At 47.2% G+C, this 22,398-nt stretch overlaps 1 protein-coding gene across 3 annotated transcripts in view; it reads right to left on the bottom strand.

The window, feature by feature from the left end:
• LOC138570179 (thyroid hormone receptor beta) overlaps window positions 1-22,398 on the bottom strand; it is a 1,132,895-nt gene that overhangs the window by 848,630 nt on the left and 261,867 nt on the right. The window lies entirely within an intron of this gene.

The following is a 22,398-nucleotide window of genomic DNA, read 5'->3' as shown; positions in this document are numbered from 1 at the left end:
CTTACCGTCTTGATGAAGCTATGTGTAGTATCTGAATGCAATTTCCTCTTATAGAACTATAGAAAGGAACAACATTTCAGTTTCCCTGAAAAAATAAATATCGTCACGACCTGCATGGTGAGAATTACTGTTAAAGAAGGAGATTGCTAGCCCTTTATCGAACCAACTATAGGCAACATACACACCTAGTGAAAGTGTGTGAATTGCAATGTCACTGAGACCTCAAAGTAACACACTATAGCCAGCTCCTTTCCGCAGGTCACAATTTGAGACCTACTGGCCAGACCAGACCGAATCAAACATAGATCACTTAGACCAAAAAATTAAAGGCATGTGCACCAAAATAAAGTGGCCCACATTCCTATTTTAAGTGTTGTGACTTTCCACGACAAATTACCCAACTCTGGCCACAAAGCATGTCCACGTTGTCCTTTCAAAGCAGCCCTTCAGTCGCTGCACGGCTGGCCAGTCTTGGCCCGCGTCTGGTCCTCCAGAATGCCCTTAACCCAAGAAACCACCCATTGACACTCAATGGTAGCTAAACCAAGCCAATAGGAGGGGTGCACATGCTAACAGAGCTCAGAGGCTATGTTCCGGGCAAGTAGCTTATGGATGGATGGCTCTCCCTCTGCATTTTGCTTCTCCTTGTCAGGCATTAAGAAAGGCAAAACTGTGGACTCGCTGAACTACTCGCACCTTTTACCTGACAACTAGAGGTCCAAGTAACTAAGATACGTTTGGTGCGACAGTAACTAAGGTACGCTGGGAGTGACAGTAACTAAGATATGTTGGGTGTGACAGTAACTTAGAAGTGACAGTAACCAAGATACGCTGGGAATTACAGTAACTAAGATATGTTGGGTGTGACCGTAACTTAGAAGTGACAGTAACTAAGATACGCTGGGAGTGACAGTAACTAAGATATGTTGGGTGTGACAGTAACTAAGATACGCTGGGAATTACAGTAACTAAGATACGCTGGGAGTGACAGTAACTAAGATATGTGTTGGGTGTGACAGTAAATAAGATACGCTGGGAATTACAGTAACTAAGATACGCTGGGAGTGACAGTAACTAAGATATGTGTTGGGTGTGACAGTAATTAAGACACGTTGGGTGTGACAGTAACTAAGATACGCTGGGAGTGACAGTAACTAAGACACGTTGGGTGTGACAGTAATTAAGACACGTTGGGTGTGACAGTAATTAAGACACGTTGGGTGTGACAGTAACTAAGATACGCTGGGAATGACAGTAACTAAGATACGCTGGGAGTGACAGTAACTAAGACACGTTGGGTGTGACAGTGCAGAGAGGGCAGAGTACTAGAAGCCAGCAGTTCTTTCGCTTTCAGTTCCATCGATGACTTATGGCACTCTGCAACCTCTGCCTTATGAGACTGCAAGTGGAGGATCCGGCCATACACAGTGAGCGCCTGAGAATAACAACCCGTTAACCAGATAGAGTTGCCAGCTCACACAGCCTCTATTTGTTCTGGCACCTGTGATTACCGGCATAAATCACATTATTTAATCTGCAGATAAAGACCTAGACTGTTGCTTGCCAAGCGGTGGATAAGAGGCATCGCATTAATGTGGCTGATAACAGGAGCCAGGATAGAGCCACACAGATAGTGAGAAAATGGGGGCAACGAGGAAGGAATAAAGGAGCGTATGCACTCCGGTCCGGTGAAAAGCGCAGTTGAGGTCAAAAATTACAAATGAACATCCTCACTTATGTATTTGGAGAAGGACTATGGGAGAAAGCACTGATAGAACATTGGGCACAAGAGAGTGCACTGCATGAAGATGCCCCTTTTCGTACAACGAAAACATTTTATAAACATATCAAAGACAATGCATACATTAGTATTTTGAATTCATTAACCACTCTACTACACATTCACTACACTATTTATATATGCATTCTCATAAAATGCCAATAAGACAAAACTCGGCAACAAAAAGCAGCCAACCACGCACACCTCTCCTCTCCCTGCAACTTTGGACCCAAATCTCCATATTCTAGTCACAGATTTCCAAAAATGTATCGAAAATCTTGGAAACGCTCCGTCTGAGCAGTCCCATTTAAAGGAAAACGGTTTTAACGTAGTCGACTTTGACTGTTCAGCTGACCAGGCCCCCGTTTTAATTTCGAGGTCACTTGCAATGTTTCAAAATGATCACTGTGCCCGCAGTTATTTTGTTTTTTGGTTTACTGAGTTTCATACATATCCCTCAGCAAAGGGGAAGGAAGCACACGGAAGTGTATAAAGGGAATAATACATTTGAGATTTGTCACAGGAATTGAATACAATCTCTAGAATGTCAACGCAGCTACAACATACCCTTGCAGAATTCAAATCTATAAAGTTACTTTACAACTCCAGAGATGATTTTCCGTTCCAAGTGACCAGTGCATCTGAAGACACATCTTTTGTTGGGTACATCTCAGTCATATCCTATACATGTCCTTTACAACGCGCCTGTACACAAGTGTTTGTGCTAAAATTGCATTTAGTAGCTAGTTCCGACCCAGTAAACAATCATCAAAATCGCTGAAATGATCAGAAAGTGAACTCTTCGAAGACTTAAATGAAGGTGGATTCACAAGTGACTGACACTAGGTAGACTCCATTCACTGAGCACAACCAAACTCTGGGTTGTTCTCTGAGCTGCAGAACCTCCATATCTCAAAGGTTGGTAGGCCAATACCCTAATATCCGTCAAGGAAAGCGCTCTGACTATCTCCTGAGTTTGCCCTTTGTGCATCGCAAACATACTTTGTGGCAGCACAAACAAACTATTTTACCACTGCCCAAAAAGGGCATTTTGTGCTATGCCTCCAAACTGGCGAGCAGCATGACTGCATCCATTTCTCTCCAGATACTAAGACAACCAAAAGGCCCTCACAATGCACCTCTATCCAGACCTACAGCATGCACTAGTGTACTCATACAGCGTAATCAATGGTGCCCCTGCAAAAAACTTCCATTGTAACATGAGGTGTGCACTTGCATCACAGTAGTTGGACATACACAGTGCTCCCGTAATGCAACTTAGTATTCCTGCATTGATACAAGCACAAAGGCCCACAAATGCACTTTTCCCCGGATGTATCCTCATGAGAGGGCTGTGCACACTGGGGGACATTAGGCCAGTCAAGATGCACGATGTACTCTGATTTCATAGCATAGCTGGCTAGGTGGGCTCCACTGGATGGCGACACCCCTCATAAAATGTGGTATCAAGTCCAACAGCCAGATATTGTGTCTATGAGCGAGTGAACTAGATACAGGTGTGACCATATATGGTCATTGATAGAGCCTGCCTCAGAAAGCGAAGACAAAGGTTGACCAGACCTGCTGGGCCCACCTTGTTAAGGGGGTCTGTGATTCAAACTAGAATCCATATGTAAGAGAATGTACGGCAAGACATCCACAAAAGTTGAATGCATTAGCCTGGACTGATTGGGTGGTCGCCCAGACGTTTGAATGAATTTGACCCTGTAATTGGTGTCTGGTTTTTGTTTTCCTAGTCCCAACTCCCCATTAATTTTTGAGTCTTTTTAATTTGTAGCACCCAGGGACAAGAACTGAAGCATGAAAAAAAAAAATATGCCGACTCAGAACCAAAACATTGTAAAACTCTGTGTGAACTTGCACCGTGCCAAAACCATTCCCGAATGAAAAGCTCCCCTCTGATACTGGTGGTACAATATTTGCAGCTCCCAGAGAAGGACCAGGCATGGTTTGGCCTTTAGGACTGGTAATGGAGAGCGTGCAGGAACTGCCGCTGCTAAAGGCCTGCGAAACTGCAGCTAACTACCAAGTGGAAACGCAAAGAGATCGTTGTCGCTGTGAGGAGTACATCGCCTACCTCAACAATCCACCAGTGGACCCAATTCAGCATCATCTGCCATGGTAGCTGGGCTTTCACCGACCCATATGCAGTGCTGCACCACAACCCAAATTCAGCAATAATTCTGCTCTTTCTCAGGTCTACTTCCAGTGGCTCCACGGCAGTCCTGCTTGAAGCGGAGCCCGCAGCTTAAGAACTAGACCTCTGGAAATGATGCCATAGGCCTTCCCAGAACCACAGATCCTTTAGCCACAGTTGGAAAATGTTGCCAACACCCAAACTCAAGGTTCCCACCACTTGACTAATCTTCAGAAAGCCATACTTAAGGATGATCCTATAATACAAACAGCACTAACGCGAAACTTCAGGGGACTATGATCCATTAGGAACGTTATCCCACTCTGCCATTAAAAAAACATGTTCGCGTCTTTTCCACCATTTTGTACGAAATGCTGACCTGCAGTTCAGCAAATACAAGACGCCCTGCAGTACCCGCAGGATGCTCGGACAACTTCCTATTCAAAGGCTCTAGTTGACCATAACTGACAAGGTCAAGACTAAAGAATGTTCTCCTCCAAGTCTCGAGATTTTTCTAGTCCCAAGTGACTTACTGAAAACAGAACCCATCTTCATTCCTACATATATACCTTTGTGGACGTTTCATTATTCAAATTAATACAATGTTAACCTTCCTAAGAGCTAGCCTTGATTGGTCGACATGGGAAGGCGGAGCTTGGGGGGAAGTAGCAGCTATATTTTTAGACTCCTTAAACATCCACAAGACTGCAATAGAAATTCCAGGGTGTGAATTACTGCATCTAATAATGTCCTCTGACCCCTGTACACCAGTTATCTTCTAATACCATGTTGTCCACCAATGTGATGCCAGCCTTTGAGTCACAGACTATGACAACTCTCCTAACATTATTGAAACCCACTTTGTGTCTTGTTGGCTGGTGACTTCAATTACTGGCTTGGCGATCCTTCCGACACATCTGCTACATCATTGGTCCAATTCCTTGACACTTGTGGGTTCATGTTTGCTCCCCTTGGTAACTCATAGGGAGGGTAATATATTAAACGGGATAGGAACACATAATGCTCACATTTCTACACCAATCATTAAGCCCTGACTTGGTCTGATTCATTTGTCACCATTTTGTTACTTGTGAAGAATATTGAGACCAGATTTTCACTGGTCAAAAAATGTGCTACCATGTGTAATTTTCACAACCTTAGTAAAACCACCACGATGCTATTTATTTCTACCCCATCTCATGAGCTAGCCAAGTTGTCCCCTCCTCAGCTTCTTGCTGAAAACCATCATCTCTTACTTGACTCTGCAGTCAACACTTTTGCACTTGAAAGGTGCCATTTTGTTACCATCTCAGTGCCAAACCACCAGTGGTACACCCAACATCTTAACACTCTTAAGATTCAGCTGAATTAAGATTCTGAGACGGCATGAAAACCCAGATATTAAGCTTGTTGTATTAATACAAAAGGATTCTGAATAGTGTAATCGCATTCAAGTTGCCCTTATGGGCAAAATTATTAAGTTGCAATTTGACATTGGGGCAAAATAAGTATTCTCTGTCATGTGCCCCAGCTATCCATTCGTCTTGCAATGTCCCTAGTGAGTCCTTTACTTTCTCCCCAGTAACTGAGACGAAGTGGCTGAGATGCTAGCAGCCATTCCGCCTTCTGCATGTAAAGCAGAGTGCTGTCCAGCAGCAATTGTCAAAGATTATGCCCCTGTTCTCATCCCATTGCTGACCAAATTTATTAATGTTTCCATTAGCTCTGGAAATGTTCCATGTGCGATTAAAGAGGCTTGGGTCTCACCCTTGCTGACGAAGCCATCTCTTGAGCCATCAGTACCCACAAACTACAGGCCTATTACAAATGTGCCGTTCCAGTTTAAGATCTTGGATAGAGAGGCCCATTTGAAGTTTCAGAAACATCTCGAGAAATCTGGCCTGTTTGGTATAAGGCAGTCAGGGATCAGATTTGCAAATGGTTCTGAAACCGCTTTGTTATACTTGAAATCTAGTCTACTTAGAATCACAGATAAAGAGGGATTTGCTAAAGGGGGAGTTGCTCTTCTCCTGCCTCTGAATCTCTCCGCCACCTTTGATCTGGTGGATCATGATTTGTTGATTGAGAGGCTCCAGAAAGGCACCAACTTCTCTCCTGAGGCGGCAGCCTGGGCTCGTTCTTTTTTATCAGGTCGATTAGCAAGGGTTTTCAGCAATGAGGGCACTGTTGACCCGGTGGAAATAAAGTATGGGGTGCCACCGGGACTCTTGCCTTTCACCCACATTATACAATATTTTCACCAAACCCATGTTCGATCTCATGGATGAGAAAGGCATTACGCACACCAACTATGCTGACGATACACAAGTCAGTCTTCCCATCTGAGCTGATTACATTACAGATGTAGCTTTGATCAACCAAACATATACACTCATTCAAAGCTGGATGTCGCACAGTTGTCTGGTGTTGAATGATGCAAATACGCAGCTGCTTCTAGTGAAGACATTCCCGCTTAAGAAAACGTAACCTTGGTTATAAAAAAATCGATTTTGCTAGCACTTGTATTGGGGTAGGACTATAGTTGCAGCCTGCGGCAGAGAGTAAGTAAAGAAAATCTAACCAGACTGCAGGCTCTACAGAATGTAGCTGTTTGAGTCATACACAGTCTGGCTTCCAAGGACCATGTCTCAAAGACAACCTCTTTGGCTCCCAATTATATATTGTACCCCTTTAGGACTCTGGTTATGACCCATAAATATCTCTATGGTGCTAGCCCAAAGTATCTGAAGGATCTCTCACTGTGCTCCACAACACTGCTGCTTTGCCACTTAGCCTTATCTTTGTCCAAAATACACGTAACCTGAAGCTTGAGGACTTTAAACCATCCCTCCTTCCCTATGTCAATACGAATGCTCCACATACCCTACAATCAGCCCAGGACCTGGCCATTCACGATCACTCCAGCCTGCTCCTTGCTCTGGACCAGCTGCTGCCTACAAAACCTAAAATTCCCAAACCGCACAAAGCTAAAATTATCCGGTTCTCAGAGGAATTAATTCTGCAATGAAGATAGCCTTATAACATATATTCAAAAAACAACTTCCTACCCCCACCATGTACTGTCAGACTTTCGCCTCAGCAGCCTCTCATTACAAAAAAGCAGTCATTACCTCCAAATCTAATAGCTACATTGACAGAAGTGTTAACGGCAGTTCCAATAGCAAAGAATGATTTGCTATCCTCAAGAGAGTTGGAAACGCCCATCCCCTCCCCCCCATTGTCTGCACACGTACTGAAAGACTGATATACCACGATCCGAAATGCCCCCTCAATAAATTGATTCTCTTCTAATAGAAATTAGCATGGAAATAGTTTGTCGCCAACAAAGCACCTTGGCTTGACCACCCCATCGCCACGGTCCCATTCCTCCTTAAAATACTGGACCGCATTGCTTATACCCAAGTCCAGCAATTCTTGGCGTTCAACCATTTGCTAGGTAAAAGGCAATCTGGCTTCCGCCCAAAGCACAGCACGTGAACAGCCCTACTGAACTTCATCCTAGTCTCTGGCAAACTAGCGATCCTACTTCTGCTAGATCTCTCAGCTGCCATGGATCTGGTCGCTCATAACATCATGTGGCAACACCTCATCCAATACCCAGTGGATCTTTCCTCAGTGGTCGCACCACTCACATGTTCATAGGTGACTCCACAGCAGATGCTATCCCTGCCCGACTTGCTGTCCCGCAAGATTCCTGCCTCTCTCCTACACTCTATAACACCTATACTAAATCCCTTTTCGATCTCATTGATGCCAAAGACATCCTCTGCACCAATTTTGCTGATTATATGCAAATTCTCATCTCTCTTTCTGGTGATTACAATTCCCAATTAAAACAACCTGAGCAGAGATGACCAAACACCTTCCACACGAGAAACAAAGAAAAGAACTGTTGGAAATCCAGAAAGATTGCTCTGCCCCATCCTCTTCTCCTCACCTAAGCCCCCTAGCCACCTGGTCCTATACATGCACACCTGCTCTCATGCCATAGGAAGACTATGCTGCTTTCACATCAGCAGGCCGCCTCTTCAGCAGCAATTAAGGGGTTAATAATGCATCCAATCCCTCTGTGTACTTCAATGCTGTGCTGTTGAATGCATGGCTGGAAGCCAAGGATCAAACGTTGAGGGGGCAAAGGTTGTGAGGGGGCAAACCCCCATACACCCCCCAGTGGTTGCACCTATGGATCGAGTGAATTTCCTTGCTCCTGGTATGTAGATACACATCCTAGTTCCCATAGGAAATCATTGAAATCCCTGCAGTGAAGGCAAATACATCCAAAATGCCTAAAGAAGTGATACACGGCGAGACCCTCCCCATTACTGACAGTTCATGCCAAGCTACACCACACGTATGATGGTAGGAGCGCCTCTTGGGCAGAAAGAAAACATTCCTCCAACAGCAAGTCAAGTGGAAGTGGTTCCCGACCGGGCAACCAGTAAACATCCCGACATCTGTGGGACACCAATGCACCCCATTCTCACAGGAGGCTGACTCCATTGGGTAAACCAGCCAACCAAGTGAGATAGCTCAGCGGGATAAGTGCTCACTGCTGACATCTGTCTGATCTGCGGGAAGCAGATTCAAATCCCAGCCAGACACAATGAGCCTTTCATCTTTCCAAAGTTGTTAAATGAGTACCAATGAGTACCAATTCCGTTTGGGCAATAATAACTGTATATACACACGGTCTATGTAAAGCACTTTCATCAAAGGACTAACAGGTTATTATTAAATGTGTGCAAAGGCATGCGACAGAAGGGATATATAGGAATGAAAATAGGCTTTCAATGACAATTTGCGTCTTTGTTACACCTGTGTTGAGCTGTCCATCATTTTAACATTTGGCCCAGGGATTTGTGAACATTGTAGTTTGGAAGAAGAAGAAGCTGAAGATAAAGTTTTTAAGGCGGCATTGTTGGCCGCAGATCACTGCTGTCACTAAGACTTTCACTTTTACTCTTTGGAGGGGATTGTTCCCTCTGTAGACCTTGCACAGAGTTCAGTCCACATTGGCATTTGTAATATCAAAGACAACCACCATGCCATATGTGCCTATCAGCAGGCTTCTAAGTGGGCCGGGGCCAAGCCTCAGAAATCTCGCTCTGAGGCGGGGCCCTACCAGGGCTCACAAGGCTTTTTTTTCTAAAGCCTGAAGCTCTCGCTCATGTGGGAGAGCTTCAGGCTTAAGGCATTTTTTCTGAAGCTCTCGCACACGATCGAAAAAAATGCTTTTAATCTATTATGGTGGCACTGCACCTGTGAGGCATCCCTTCAAGCAAGGTATGCTAGTGGGTCGACACCACCATTATGGAGAGAAAGGCGAGTCCGCTGGAAGCAGAGGCCTTTTTTTCAAAATCCTTAAGCTCGCCGTGAATGAGCTCTGCTTCCAGTGGCCTCATCTTTTTAGCCTCAATGGTGATGCTGCCCCGCCCCAGCTGGTGAGGGCCCGCGCCACCATTAAGGCTGAACAGGCGAGGTGCTGTCCCCTGCCAGGCAAGCCATTACAAAATAAATACAGAGATTAGATGATCTCTACAAAAGGCTGCCTAGCAGGTGTGCCTGTAGCGCATTGAGCAGGGGCTCGTCAAGGGGGCGTGGCCCAATGGTCCAGCAGGTGACCTGCCCATTAGGCCACGCCCCCTCGATGAGCCCCAGCTCATTTTTCAGTGCCACTTAAGGCACTGCCTAACAGTCTGCTTATCTGACTCCAGCAGCACACCTGGTTTCCCCAATTTGGGCATGGGGCGGGGCTGGTCATTGGCCTGGATTTTCCCAGATGCGAGATCTGGCCAAAACAAAGTCTCCCCGGGAGCCGAATACGGGAGAACTACTTGTGCCCATTAAGGTAACCCATCTGCTTTTGTTCCTGAGACCGGGAATCAAACGCGGATCACCAGGATCAAACACGAATGTCTTGCTCACTATGCAGCAGAAACTTCTGGTTACAGCGCTTGTGAATATCCTGCCAGGATTGTACTCTGCAGAAAATATTCACAGCTCTGTAAAGACGCGCACCTTTTCTAATTTTCTTGTAACATTACAGAAAACTCCTGCTTTCTTTAATAAGGTATTAATCTCATGAAATGTAAATGTTTAATTATGGGGGGCGTGGGTGCTGAGAAACATCTTGTGAGTTTGCCCTCACCTTAATTTAAAAAAACCAAATGCGTTCCCCGAAGCACCCCACACACTTTAGCCCCTGCGGCTGGTGGGATGCCACAGCTGATAATATCCATTTCCAGCCCTTCAAATTGGCCAGGGTCCAGCCAGCAATATGCAAGCATCGTTTACAGGGCTTCCTGCAGTCCCAGGCAACTGCTATCAATCCTCTCGCTGCTCACATGCCTTCTGTGTTCCTGATATACGGTGCGGGGGGGGAAGAGGGAGGGGGCGGCACACCCTTGTCAGCCTCCCTGCCGTGCCGCTGGCTATTCAGACGCCTGCTTTTCATGCCTCTTTCTCTTGGGTGCCATCGATTGGTTATTTGGCAGCGCGCCCGTGATGGCTCAGAGCTACTGTGATTTGCATGGAACCTTAAGTCTGGGTCAGAAGGCGGTGCACAAGCTGTGAGTCACGTGGTAGAACCGGATTTAAAGGACTCCCATTTGGCTGGTGATACTTCTGACCTTCCACACGTGTTCGCTCATGCGATGGGATGGTGGGACACCCTCCGTCCCGGATCACTTCCCATCGAGCCGCTCGCTCTCCCGAGTAATTCCTGCGCGTCCCTCCATGCAAAAGGCCAAACAAGCCAGAACATGTCCCTTTAGCTGTCACTGCCCCTCGTTCTCCGCACGCATCATCGGCAAGCCAAGTGACTGCTACTAATGTAACGTCAGGGGGTCTCGAATAGCGACTAGCTGTGTGCGTGAGCAGGGTGGATTGCAGTAGGTGCAAGTCTGAGGAGGATGAGGCGTGCGCTAAACCCACCCATTAACGGAGAGAACTCAGATCCCCAAGCCACAGAGCAAAAGGTCCAAGATCTGCCGCCGGCTCCGCTCTTTTTCCGAACACCTTTGCGTTCATGTTGGAAAATGTGTTGGAAAAAGATTTGCTCCCGGACCCACCTTGGTAATTGGGGGAACGCTGACATAATGTTGCGTGCGAAAGCGAAACCCCAGCCCAGCCCCCGACCATCTTCGAGAGGCGCTGGTACCACAGATGCCCACAAGATAGTTTAAGCTGAGCACAGTTTGGTTTCCTGCTGGCTGGCGTGCCAAAGTGCAAAACGAGTCACCACAACCCCGTCATCAGTACGGTTCGCCCACGACATTCTTTGTAACAAGGGAAGCCTCGTATGGCCTACACGCCACGCGCGCATACACACAGTCGGAAGCAATCCCTGCCTATTGCACCATCATGTATAATTAAAATGTTGTGAACACTTGAGATGCCCGGGTACGCATAGGGTCACCAGATTAAAAACATTAAAAACCGGGACAGGGCAACTAACATTAAAGTAGGACAAACTCGGAAAGTGGCTGTCAAGGCAATATACTTGCACAGAGGTTGGAGGAGAAGGGGCATCAAGTGTTACTGTTCAAATAAGCATATTATAATGAATTCATCACAAACTAACGCTATCTTAAATTGTAAAATACAGTATTTTTTCTGTGTCAGATTGTGCATTCATGCCTGTCAGCTATAAAGACTGGCTACCAAAAACCGGGACCACTACAGTTTCCAATGGAAACAATCTTGAGAAAGAAGGGGGTTGAGAGGGTGGGGGGGAATGCGGAGACAGAGCACCAAAAATCGGGACAGTCCTGACAAAACCGGGACATATAGTCGCCCAAGACCTAAAGTGGCCAACGTGAAAATAAGTGAAAATAAGTCTGCAACCTTTGGCTCTCTGCATGCTTTGGACTACAACTTCCATCAGCCCCAGAGGACACATTCAATGGTGAGGGGTCAGGTCATAGAAGCTGTAGTCCAAAACAACTGCAGACACTGGGCCTCATTACACGGAAGGCGGTAAAGCAGGTTCCCGCCGGAACCATACCGGTCCCACCATGGAGAAAAGGGGAATTACCACCCCATTCCAAGGTTGGCGGCGCAGTAATTCCCCCTTTCTCCATGGCCCTTCCCCATTACGGTAACGCAAATTGCGATACGGTAATTAGCACCAAGGTCCCTTTGCTGGTCCCAACTTTAACGGCTGGTCTACACCAGCCGTTAAGGTCGGGTCCCGCGAAGGGATCTCATAGTAAGGCGGTAAGGGTTAACGGTCACTGGTACCCTTACCGGTGACCGTTAACCCTTACCGCCTTCCGTGTAATTGTCCATTTGTTGTAATTGCCCATTGTGATATTTCTGCTTTTTGAAGGCCGCACACAAAAAGACAGATTTCAGCCGATTTTGTGTGGCCCTCAAAAAGCAGAAATAGCGCAAAACTGGGGGGTTCCACAACTACCCCCCCCTCCCAGCCTACACCCTGTGTCCCTTCAGTGCTGGTGGGTTTTCTTATAATTCAGGGGGATTCACTCCTGAACCCTCCTCTTCTCCTTGCTTCCCCGCCACCTACCACCTCCGTTCCCCCATTCCCACTCAATCTCTCACCACACACACACAAACACGCAATCATTCAGTTAGTTACCCCCCTGGCTCCCCACAACACTCCTCCATCACAAACATTGCCCCTTCACACAGGCATTCTCACACACTCACCTGGGACTTCTGCGACTCCTCTGCTGGGTCCCACACGCACTCGTGTGCAGTAGAGTCGTGACAGCTTGATTTAGAAAGGCCCCTCAGGGCGGTCTCTGTGTGAGGAATTCGACCATCCGCACGGTGGGTGTGCGCTCACCTGAGCTTTTTTGAATTTTTAAACGAAACTGAATGATGGTAGATCAACCTCTGGAAAATGTGTGGGGCTAACCTGCACACATTTTCCTATGCTCACTGCATGACATATGCATAGAATAGACCAGTCTACTCTGAGTGTACACAGCCTACAGGGGCAGTGCTCCCTGCGTTATTTAATTGGGATCTGACAGTTGGAGTACATATTGCATCTCCAGAAGGGGGAGGTCCAAACCTCCCTGGGCCACGGCCAGCCTAATTAACTAACAAAGGATCCATGGATCCGCCCTGTCCTTTTGTTAAGCCATGTCGCTGGTGGAAGCATTTGCATACTAATCAGAGGCTAAATACAAACTGGTCCACATGGGCCCTGGCTGCAGAGGCTAACAAAGGCGACAGGAAACCCCAACAACCTTTCATATGCAACTGTGTCAACCTGATACCAGCTCCCTTCCTCAGTATCAATTGACAGTGAAATATCATGTCTGGGACTGCGTGTTTACAGTAGTCATCCCCGGAGGGAGACCCCATTCAGAAGGTACGAGTATGTGGTTTGACAGAGCCAGAAAGTCTGGTCTTGCTGCAGCTTCAAGGGAGACATGCCGCTTTAATCAGGAACCACATCGCTCCATTAACCAGAGGGACCCTACATGTTTTCACCCCATTTACACTATATTTCAATGATTCCATGTGATGTTAGCTGCCAGAATGCACTGTCTGCAGGAAGGTGGGGGGTAAGGGTCTCGGGAAAGAAGTGGGGGTCTGTAAAATGCAAGTAGGCTAGCCCTTCTCCAGAGTAAAGGTACTCCTTATGCTGGACTGTCCTTCTCCATGACCTGTCTGAATGAGATCAAAGGTACAACAGTAATTAACTCTCTGATGTGACTTTTCAATTTATTTGCAATGGTCCCTTTGAAGCTCCATGCCCTCACCCCACGAACAGAGGGGGTACGTAATGTTCTCTTGGGAAACATGTAATGCTTCCCAGCAGAGAAAAAAAAACATCCTGGACTAAACATGTGTTGTGGGTGAAAAGTGCAGGCCAGGCCCAATTCACAAATGGCTCCATCCTACAGGTCCAGTCGAAACAATAAATGACATCAGAATGGGTTTGGTGGTTAAGTGTACTTCCTTAACCAACACTACATCAAACCAGATACAGCTTTTTATTTAGCCAATGTTCTGCCACTAGATACATGAAGTCATGCCGGTAAAGATATTTTGATCATGGGTCTTAGTACTTTAAAAGCCACTTGTGGGATGAATAGACCGCCCCAGAGTGAACGAGATGGAGAGGCCAAGCTAGGCCCTTATTGTGAGAGTAAAGCTGGCTAATGGAGTTCCACTGAAATATAAAGGCCAGTACAAAACAGTGATTTTCGACATAAGGCATAATGAAATGGAAAGAATTGGGCCTAGTCAACTCCACTAAACTAGACAGGTGCGCAAGTTAAGGGGAATCTACAGGAGAGTTTAAAAACTGATGGATATGCCCGATGATGGGTAATAACACGCGGTGATGCAGCGGCTGACTGTGTAACATGGGAAAAGGCACCTTTTGACAGATTCAAATTTGCAGCAGTACACATGTGAAAATATACTTTTGAGAGGGTAGGCATGTGAAAAATACCAAGGAGCAATGATGTCTGACATAAGAAATAAAGCTAAGTGACAGATTGCGTTTATCAGTAATAAAGAGACGTCATTTTCATCATATAAAATGACAGCCTGTAAAGAGAAAGGCCTATTTCGTTTTTGTAGAAGTGAAGAACAAGTTACTCTCTTACCTGGTAACGTTCTTTCGATGGGATGGTCCAACGCCGTATTCCATATCTATGACAGTAATCACCACAGCTGTGCTGCTTCAGAAAATCCTTCGGCGTCGATACGCCGTCCTCGAGGGCCTCCGTCGAGCCAACGTCACCGGATGTTATAAGTAGGACTCACGACGCCCGTAGCCTCAGTTGTAGTTTTTTCACCAGAACGTGTGGCACCAAACCACTGACAGTATGACCACAGAAAGCCTTGCGGAAATGTAAGCTGCAATCGCATAAGAAATTCTGTAGCGGGGCAGGTAGGGAGGGAGGGATATGGAATACGTCGTCTGACCATCCCATCGAAAGAACGTTACCAGGCAAGAGAGTAACTTGTTCTTCGAGGGGATTGGGTCCTCCGGCGTATTCCATATCTATGACAGACTCCCAAAGCAGTACCAACATATGGAGGAGGGAAAAAGAATTTAGAATATAGAAATTTAGAATGCCCAATCAAATTGTAGAGTAAAGGACTGCCTTGCCAAAGGCCAGATCCTGCCCATGGATAGAATCTAGAGAGTAGTGACGTACAAAAGTATAGACCGAAGCCCATGTGGCTGCTTCACAGATGTTACGAATAGGATCACCCCTCTGCAGGGCAGTAGAGGCAGCCATACCCCTAGTAGAATGGGCCCGTAAGCCTACCGGAGGGTCCTTACCCGCCAGGCGGTAACATTCAGAAATTGCCAAGATAATCCATCTAGACAAAGTCTGCTTAGTCGCAGCTTGTCCTAAACGCCTTCCAGCGTAACCAATAAAGAGCTGATCGTCCACTCTGACCCGGAACATGCACGAAATGTAGAAACTCAAAGTTCTCCTAGGATCCAACCTATGGAGCCTCTCCTCTTACTTACCAGGATGTGGAGGAGGATAAAATGCCGGAAGAACAACCTTCTGGCTTAAATTAAATTCCGACACCACCTTCGGAAGAAAGGAAGGACGAACTCTAAGGACAACCCTGTCCTTATGAAACACAGTGAAGGGTGGCTTAACTGAAAGTGCCTGCAACTCACTCAGTCTGCGAGCGGAAGTGACCGCAACTAAAAACACAGTTTTAAGGGTTAACAGCCTCAAAGGACAAGAATGTAAAGGCTCAAACGGAGCCCCCATAAGGAATTTCAGAACAAGGTTCAAATCCCAACCAGGCACCTGGAAAGGTGACGGCGGAAATTAATTAGTGAGTCCTTTGAGAAACTGAGAAATTAAAGGAGTTTTGAAAAAGGAATACTCCTCAGACAAGCGCTTAAATATAGACAGCGCCGCCAGGTAACCTTTAACAGTACCCACTTGCAGGCCCCTGTGGGCCAACGAAAACAAAAAAGACAGAACCACAGGAATGTCACGTGAAAAAGGATCCACATTCTGAACCCTGCACCAGTCGCAGAACTTTCTCCAATGGCAACGGTACATGGACTTAGTCGCCGGCCGTCTGGCCGAAAGCAACACCTCCATCACGTCTTCAGCGAGGTCCCAATCCTTGTACCTCAACCATTCAGCAGCCAAGCGTGAAGGTTGTGGGACCTGACCTCTGGATGGAGAACCTGACCTCCCCCCCTCCCGTGAGAGCAGATCGTCTCGGAAGGGAAGACGACGTGGAGGGCAGATGGACAAGTCGAGAAGGTCCGGGTACCACGTCCTCCGGGCCCATGCCGGAGCAATGAGGATCATCTGGGAACCGAACCTCCGTAGCCTCCGCAGCACTTGCGGGATGACGGGGACTGGAGGAAACGCGTATAGCAGTGGGAAGGACCACTCCACCACAAACGCGTCTCCTAACGCTCCTTTTGGAGGAAATTCCCGCGAGCAGAACCTTTCGCACTTCCGGTTGACAATGGAGCCGAAGATATCCAGGAGAATCTCCCGAGCCAGCTCCCACTCGTGAGAGATCGCGCTCTGCCTGCTCAGAGCGTCCGCCGTCACATTCTTGTCTCCGGCCAGATGAACTACCGAGATCGAAACTTCCTGCTGGATGGCCCAGAACGCGAGCTGCATCGCCTCCCTGCACAGAGGAAGTTACCCTGCCCCTCCTTTTTGTTGAGGTAGTGCATGGCCACTGTGTTGTCCGTCAGAATCAGGACATTCTTCCCTCGCAGTTGGCAGAAAAGTCGGCAGAAAAGCCTTCACGCAGCTCCAACAGATTGATATATAGTCTGGACTCCGACGGAGACCAATGACTACTGACTATCAACTTGTTGGCATGAGCTAACCATCCCGTGAGGGATGCGTCTGTCACAATCGTCACCTCTGGCCAGGGCAGCCAAATGGAGCCCCCCCTCAACAGATTGCCTCCGACGGCCAACCACAGAAGGTCCTGGGCGACCGAGGACGGCACCTGAACGGGGTCCGACATCCTGCCGGAGGACTGTGACCACTGGAGCTTGAGGGCCCATTGCAGAGATCTCATCCGCAACCTGGTCTCTGGCACCAGAAGAATGCAGGATGCCATGAGGCCGAGCAACCTCAAGAACTCGAACGCCAGACGCGTCTGGGCCAGTTGAAACCTGTGCACCATCTGCTGAATGTGAAGAGCCCTCACCTGCGGAGGTAAACACAGCCCCAGGGATGTGTCCAGCACTGCTCCGATGTACTGGAGCCGCTGTGTTGGCATCAAGTAAGACTTCTTTAAGTTGAGAAGCCCAGGTTGTGAAGGGAGTGGCAGGTGACGGACAGATGATCCAGGACCTGCTCGGGTGAGCGCGCACTGTTCAACCAATCATCCAGCTAGAGGTAGACGTGAATCCCCTTTCCTGAGATACGCTGCCACCACCACCATGAGGTTGGTGAAGACCCTCCGGGCGAATGTCAATCCGAACGGCAGGACACAAAACTGAAAGTGCGAGTCGCCAACCGCGAATCTCAGGTATTTCTTGTGCTTTGGATGGATCGGCACATGAAAATAAGCGTCATTGAGGTCGAGAGACACCAACCAGTCCTGAAGTTGAAGGGCCTGGAGGACTTGAGAAAGAATAATAATCTTGAAATTGTCCTTCTTGAGGAGTTTGTTCAAACCGCGCAAGTCCATGATGGGTCTCAATCCCCCGTCTTTCTTTGAAATCAAAAAATAAGGGGAATACCATCCCTTGTTCCTCTCCGCTACAGGCACCAGTTCTATGGCGCATTTCTCCAGCAGGGATTGAACTTCCTGCGCATGGAGCGGATTCGGACTCTTCAAAGAGAGATTCCCTGGTGGATTGTCGTGAGGCCTCTGCCGGAAAGGAAGACAGTAGCCGTGGGCTATAATCTCGAGGACCCACACATCTAAAGTAATGGCACGCCACTCTACAAGATGCTGCGCCAGCCTTCCGACCAAACGGAGAAACATGGGACATGGCCTCATGACTGAGCTGAAGCAGCTGCGGCAGTACCTGAGGGCAAAGAGGCAACTGCCCGAGTGGCCTTGGCACCTCGAGTACCCTGTTTTCCACCTCTGGCACTCCTACGGTGGCCGCTTTGACTAGCAGCTCATCTCAATTTACCAAAGTAAAATCGAAAGGAACTTCCCCTCCATTGTTGTCCCCTAGGACGAAAAGGCGGAGGTTGGCGAACTGCAGCGCCCAATGACTTTGCTGCATCTTTGGAGGTCTGCAACCTCTCAAGGCTCTCGTCAGCCTTGCTGCCAAAAAGATGTTCACCATCAAAGGCATGTTGAGGAGCCGAGCTTGCACATCAGGAGCAAACCCTGACTTCCGCAACCACGCAAATCTGCGTATTACAGTGCTCGCCGCCATGGACCGGCTGACGCAATCAACCATGTCCAGACCCGACTGAACGGATTCACACAGGGTGTCCTTGCCATCCTGCACGATAGCAAGAAAACCATCCCGTTCCTCCCCTTCAGGAATATGATCAGCCGCTAAGGAGATACAGTTCCACAGAGTGTGCATGAAACGAGACAAGGCACAAACGGAGTTGGCAGCCTGATGCGCCATACCACCAGAAGAAAACGCCTTCTTCGCCCAGCCGTCAAAACGTTTGTCGTCTCTATCAGGAGGGATGGTAGGGTATGACGCCTGCTTTGCGGGGGCCGTAGCCGCCTGCATCACCAAACTCTCCGGAGTGGAGTGTGTGGTCAAGTAGCATGGGTCGCCACTGGCTGGGCGATATATCTTCGGCAAGGACTTGCTCACTGCCGGAAGACTCTCCAGAGAAGTCCAAGCCACAGCCACCCTTCTCTGCAAGGCCATATGGAATGGCAGTACCGGGTCAGTTGGTGGACCTTGGTCGAGGATATCAGTCAGATTATCCTGCTGAAAATCCCCAGGGGGGGCAGACCACCTCAGGTAATCCGTGACCCTTGTTGGGACAAGCAACCTGGCGATGGGCGGAGTCCTCGGACGAGGACTGGGAAGGCGACCTGTGACAGCGCTTCCTGGAGTGCCTCGAAGAGGCAGAGGAATGGCGGGACCGACTCCCAGACTGAGAACCCTCAGACTCACGACGACGATGCGGAGGGTCGCCCCTCGAATCATCCATCGAAAGACCAGTGGAACGCGACTTCCGGGGCTTGGCCACCTTACCGACCGACAGCTTCTTCTTAGGCTCCCGCAAGGCCTTCGATGTGAGCGATTGGCAGTCGACACAGTCATCCGTTTAATGGTCTCCCACCCTCCCCCCGAGGCACCAGAGGCAAGTGTCGTGCATGTCCGTAAGCGACATCTTGGACCCGCACACCCGACATTTCTTAAACCCGAACCGCGGGGTGGAAGAAGCCGAAGACATCATACAATATTCAATGAAGAAACAGGTTCGAAGAACCGAAAAAACAGGATTCAGTAGAATCGAGGCGCGCCGAGATCTCCGAAGCGAACACGTTCACAGAAAAAACGGAACTGAGGCTACGGGCGTTGTGCGTCCTACTTATAACATCCGGTGACGTCAGCTCGATGGAAGCCCTCGATGACGGCGTATCAACGTCATCGATGCAACTGCCGAAACATTTCCCGAAGCAGCACAGCTGTGGTGATTACTGTCAGATATGGAATACATCGGAGGACGCAATCGCCTTGAATACTGGTTTCCTAGGTTAACTGTGGCCTATCCGTGTGCATATGTTTAATAATGAATCTACCTCTATTCTTATATGGTAGAAAAGAAAGATTGTAGTTTAAAACACATGCCCAGATATAATGCTAAAATGTTACATGTAAGCACATCTTGTTGATTTAAACCTGTATTTTCAGAAGAATGGATGCAGCTGGTGTTTTTCCCCACTGAACTGGAAGGTCTGGGCCTCTCAAACCATGACCTGAAGATCTTTGGCTGAGGGCCTCTAGGAGGTGGTGGTCTGGTTTCAGTGTAAATGCTAAATTATACAGAGAATTAGATCAGAATTGTGGGATTTGCAGATAACACAGCCAGCAGAAATGACATTTAAGGTCAGGTCTCAACACTTAATTGTGCATTAGCTTCAAACAAAAACATTTGAAGGCCAGGAGTGGAGGGCATGATCACATGGGCCAGGTATATGTCCTGATCAGGTCACAGACGGGAAATGAAACCTAAGAATTGGTGGGGGCTATGTGAAACTGATGGACCATTGTGATGCCTTCCCTTTGATTAACATTTGGCCATCTTTTCTTGAATTAAAAGAGAATCGTATGTCCCAGTGAGCTCATCCCACACTAAGATTAAAAGGGATAAAAAGCCCGTCGGGACCATGCAAATATGAATCTTGTGTGAAGGCTACAACGTGAGTTATGTGAAAAATTATGATTCCAGCCTTCCCATAATTCCGAGGGAATAGAAAGTTGTTAAGATGATAGGTTATGGAAGTAAGGTTTGAATCAGGAAGGGGGCGATTTGTGACTATTTCAGCTAAGGAGCAAATTCCGGTAAGGGCATACCAAGATATCATTAGTATTTTTTTTGTTTGACTCGCAATAAAATGTAGAACTCAAAAATATGTATGTGCCGGCAATTATCTGAAGAATTAGGATTGCTGCTATGTTGCTAGATTTTAGGGACACTGAAGAAGTTAAACCCACTTGTCATTTTGGGATGATGAATCTTTCTCCTCCCTCAGCCTCCATCATTCACACCCCCTAACTCCTTGTCCTATTAGCCGGCAGTGGGCATATTGGGGGGAGGAGGGGAGAGAGCTGGACAATCCGTAGCGTCGGAATTTTGATAATCACGGAGTGTCATCAGCACTAATCTTGGCAAGTTACAATCTAAGAGGGGACTGGCAAGAGAACCACTAGGGAGAGAGAGACTAGGAAAGCTACCTAATCCATCTGGGCACCACCTTACCAGGGGAAAAAAGCTAAACCAAAGCCTACCTAGGAGGAGGGAGAAAAGGAGACCCGTGGACTTTGCTTGGAAATCTGGGATCTGTATCAGAGAGAGACCTAGCTGGTGGATAGAGGCTTAAGGTGTGAGCTGCCTGCCCGAAAGAGGGTCCTACGAACTTGAGGGCCTCCTGAGCTAAGAACAGACATCTCCCATGTAAGTAGATCTATTCCAAAGCTATCAATTGTGTGGGGAGCTAACTGCCTTAATACCTTTCCCTTAGTGGGTGAAGTGGAAGCAGGGGGCCGGGGGGAGGGTGTAAAACTGGGTAGACCCTGTCGATATTGAACTAAAAAGATAACTCAATGAATTCTCTATAGAAGAACACTCTATCCAGTTACATTGAATCGTGTTGGAATCGGTCGGTTTCACCCATACCTTTGTATTGATCTCCATTAGTGGGAGGGGGTGAAAACGTGTGTACCCTTAGCTCGATTAAATAAAAACATAATTTAAATAATTCCCTTAGGGTCATTTATCAAAGGATGATGTTATCAAAATTAAAAACAGGCAAACTATTATCCCAGTGCACTGTAAACCTGCTGCTCAATTGAATGTGCTAGTGTCCCGAAAACGAAAATCCCAACACCTTGCATTCCCTTTGAAAACAAATTGAGCAAAACAAATTTTCTCTTTCAGTCCAAACCAGAATCCCAAAGCCCTGCATTTAAATGCAAATAAAAAGGCCAAACAGATTTTCACATCAAGTACCTTTCCTGACTTCCCTTTCCAATAAAAAACCCCAAAAGATTTGTTTTCATTGTGTCTATTTGTCAAACCCTGCCTTTTAATAAAAAGCCAAAACTATTTTGCTACTGTATTCCCAATCCCTGTACCTAGCCTTCAACTTAATGGATCATATATAACTTATGCCTGGGATGGTGGGTGCTGGGATATGAGAGCTTGATAACAGACTAAGCAATCACTGGGTGAATTATATTGTTTGTGGGTGAACCTCCAAGAAATCCAATGTAAAGTAATAACTGTCCATCTCTAAATGTAATCTGTGTGTTGTAGTATCTGCAAGTTTATTAGAAACCTGCAATTGGTGCAATAACTTTGAATTGGTGTTATCCTGAAGACCCACAGTGTTGGTGGCGGATGTTTTGGTTGCTATTAAATTTTGTCAAACCTTAAATAAATATATATTCTTACTATAGACCGGCGTGGTTCCTAGCTCATTGGTGGTACAGAGGGTATTTGTTGGGGTGGCGCGAGACGGGTTGGAGGCTTCACTAACGTTGAATCTGTATAAGCGCTTTGGGTGCACACCTACCACCTTGCTTGGGGGTGAAAGGAAATCCCAGAGTTGAGAATGACCGTCTGATTAATCATGACACAGCCAATGACTGTTCCAATTCATTTTGATTCCAGCAGGCTGTTTTGGGATGGCACATGTTACTATGTGACTGCCATGGTGCCAAATCACATTACTGCTGCTGGTGTGTCAGGAAGGCTCAAGAAAAATGCAAATGTGTGTACTATACTTTTCAGCATGGAGTGAATTGAATGCGAGGCCTGTTTAGCAGAGC

The sequence above is a fragment of the Ambystoma mexicanum genome, chromosome 2q (assembly GCF_040938575.1).
Source record: "Ambystoma mexicanum isolate Mex_15411 chromosome 2q, UKY_AmexF1_1, whole genome shotgun sequence".
In the NCBI taxonomy this organism is placed as follows: Eukaryota; Metazoa; Chordata; class Amphibia; order Caudata; family Ambystomatidae; genus Ambystoma; species Ambystoma mexicanum.
Note: the sequence above shows the minus strand (reverse complement) of the source record. Positions and strands in the feature narration are given on the sequence as shown.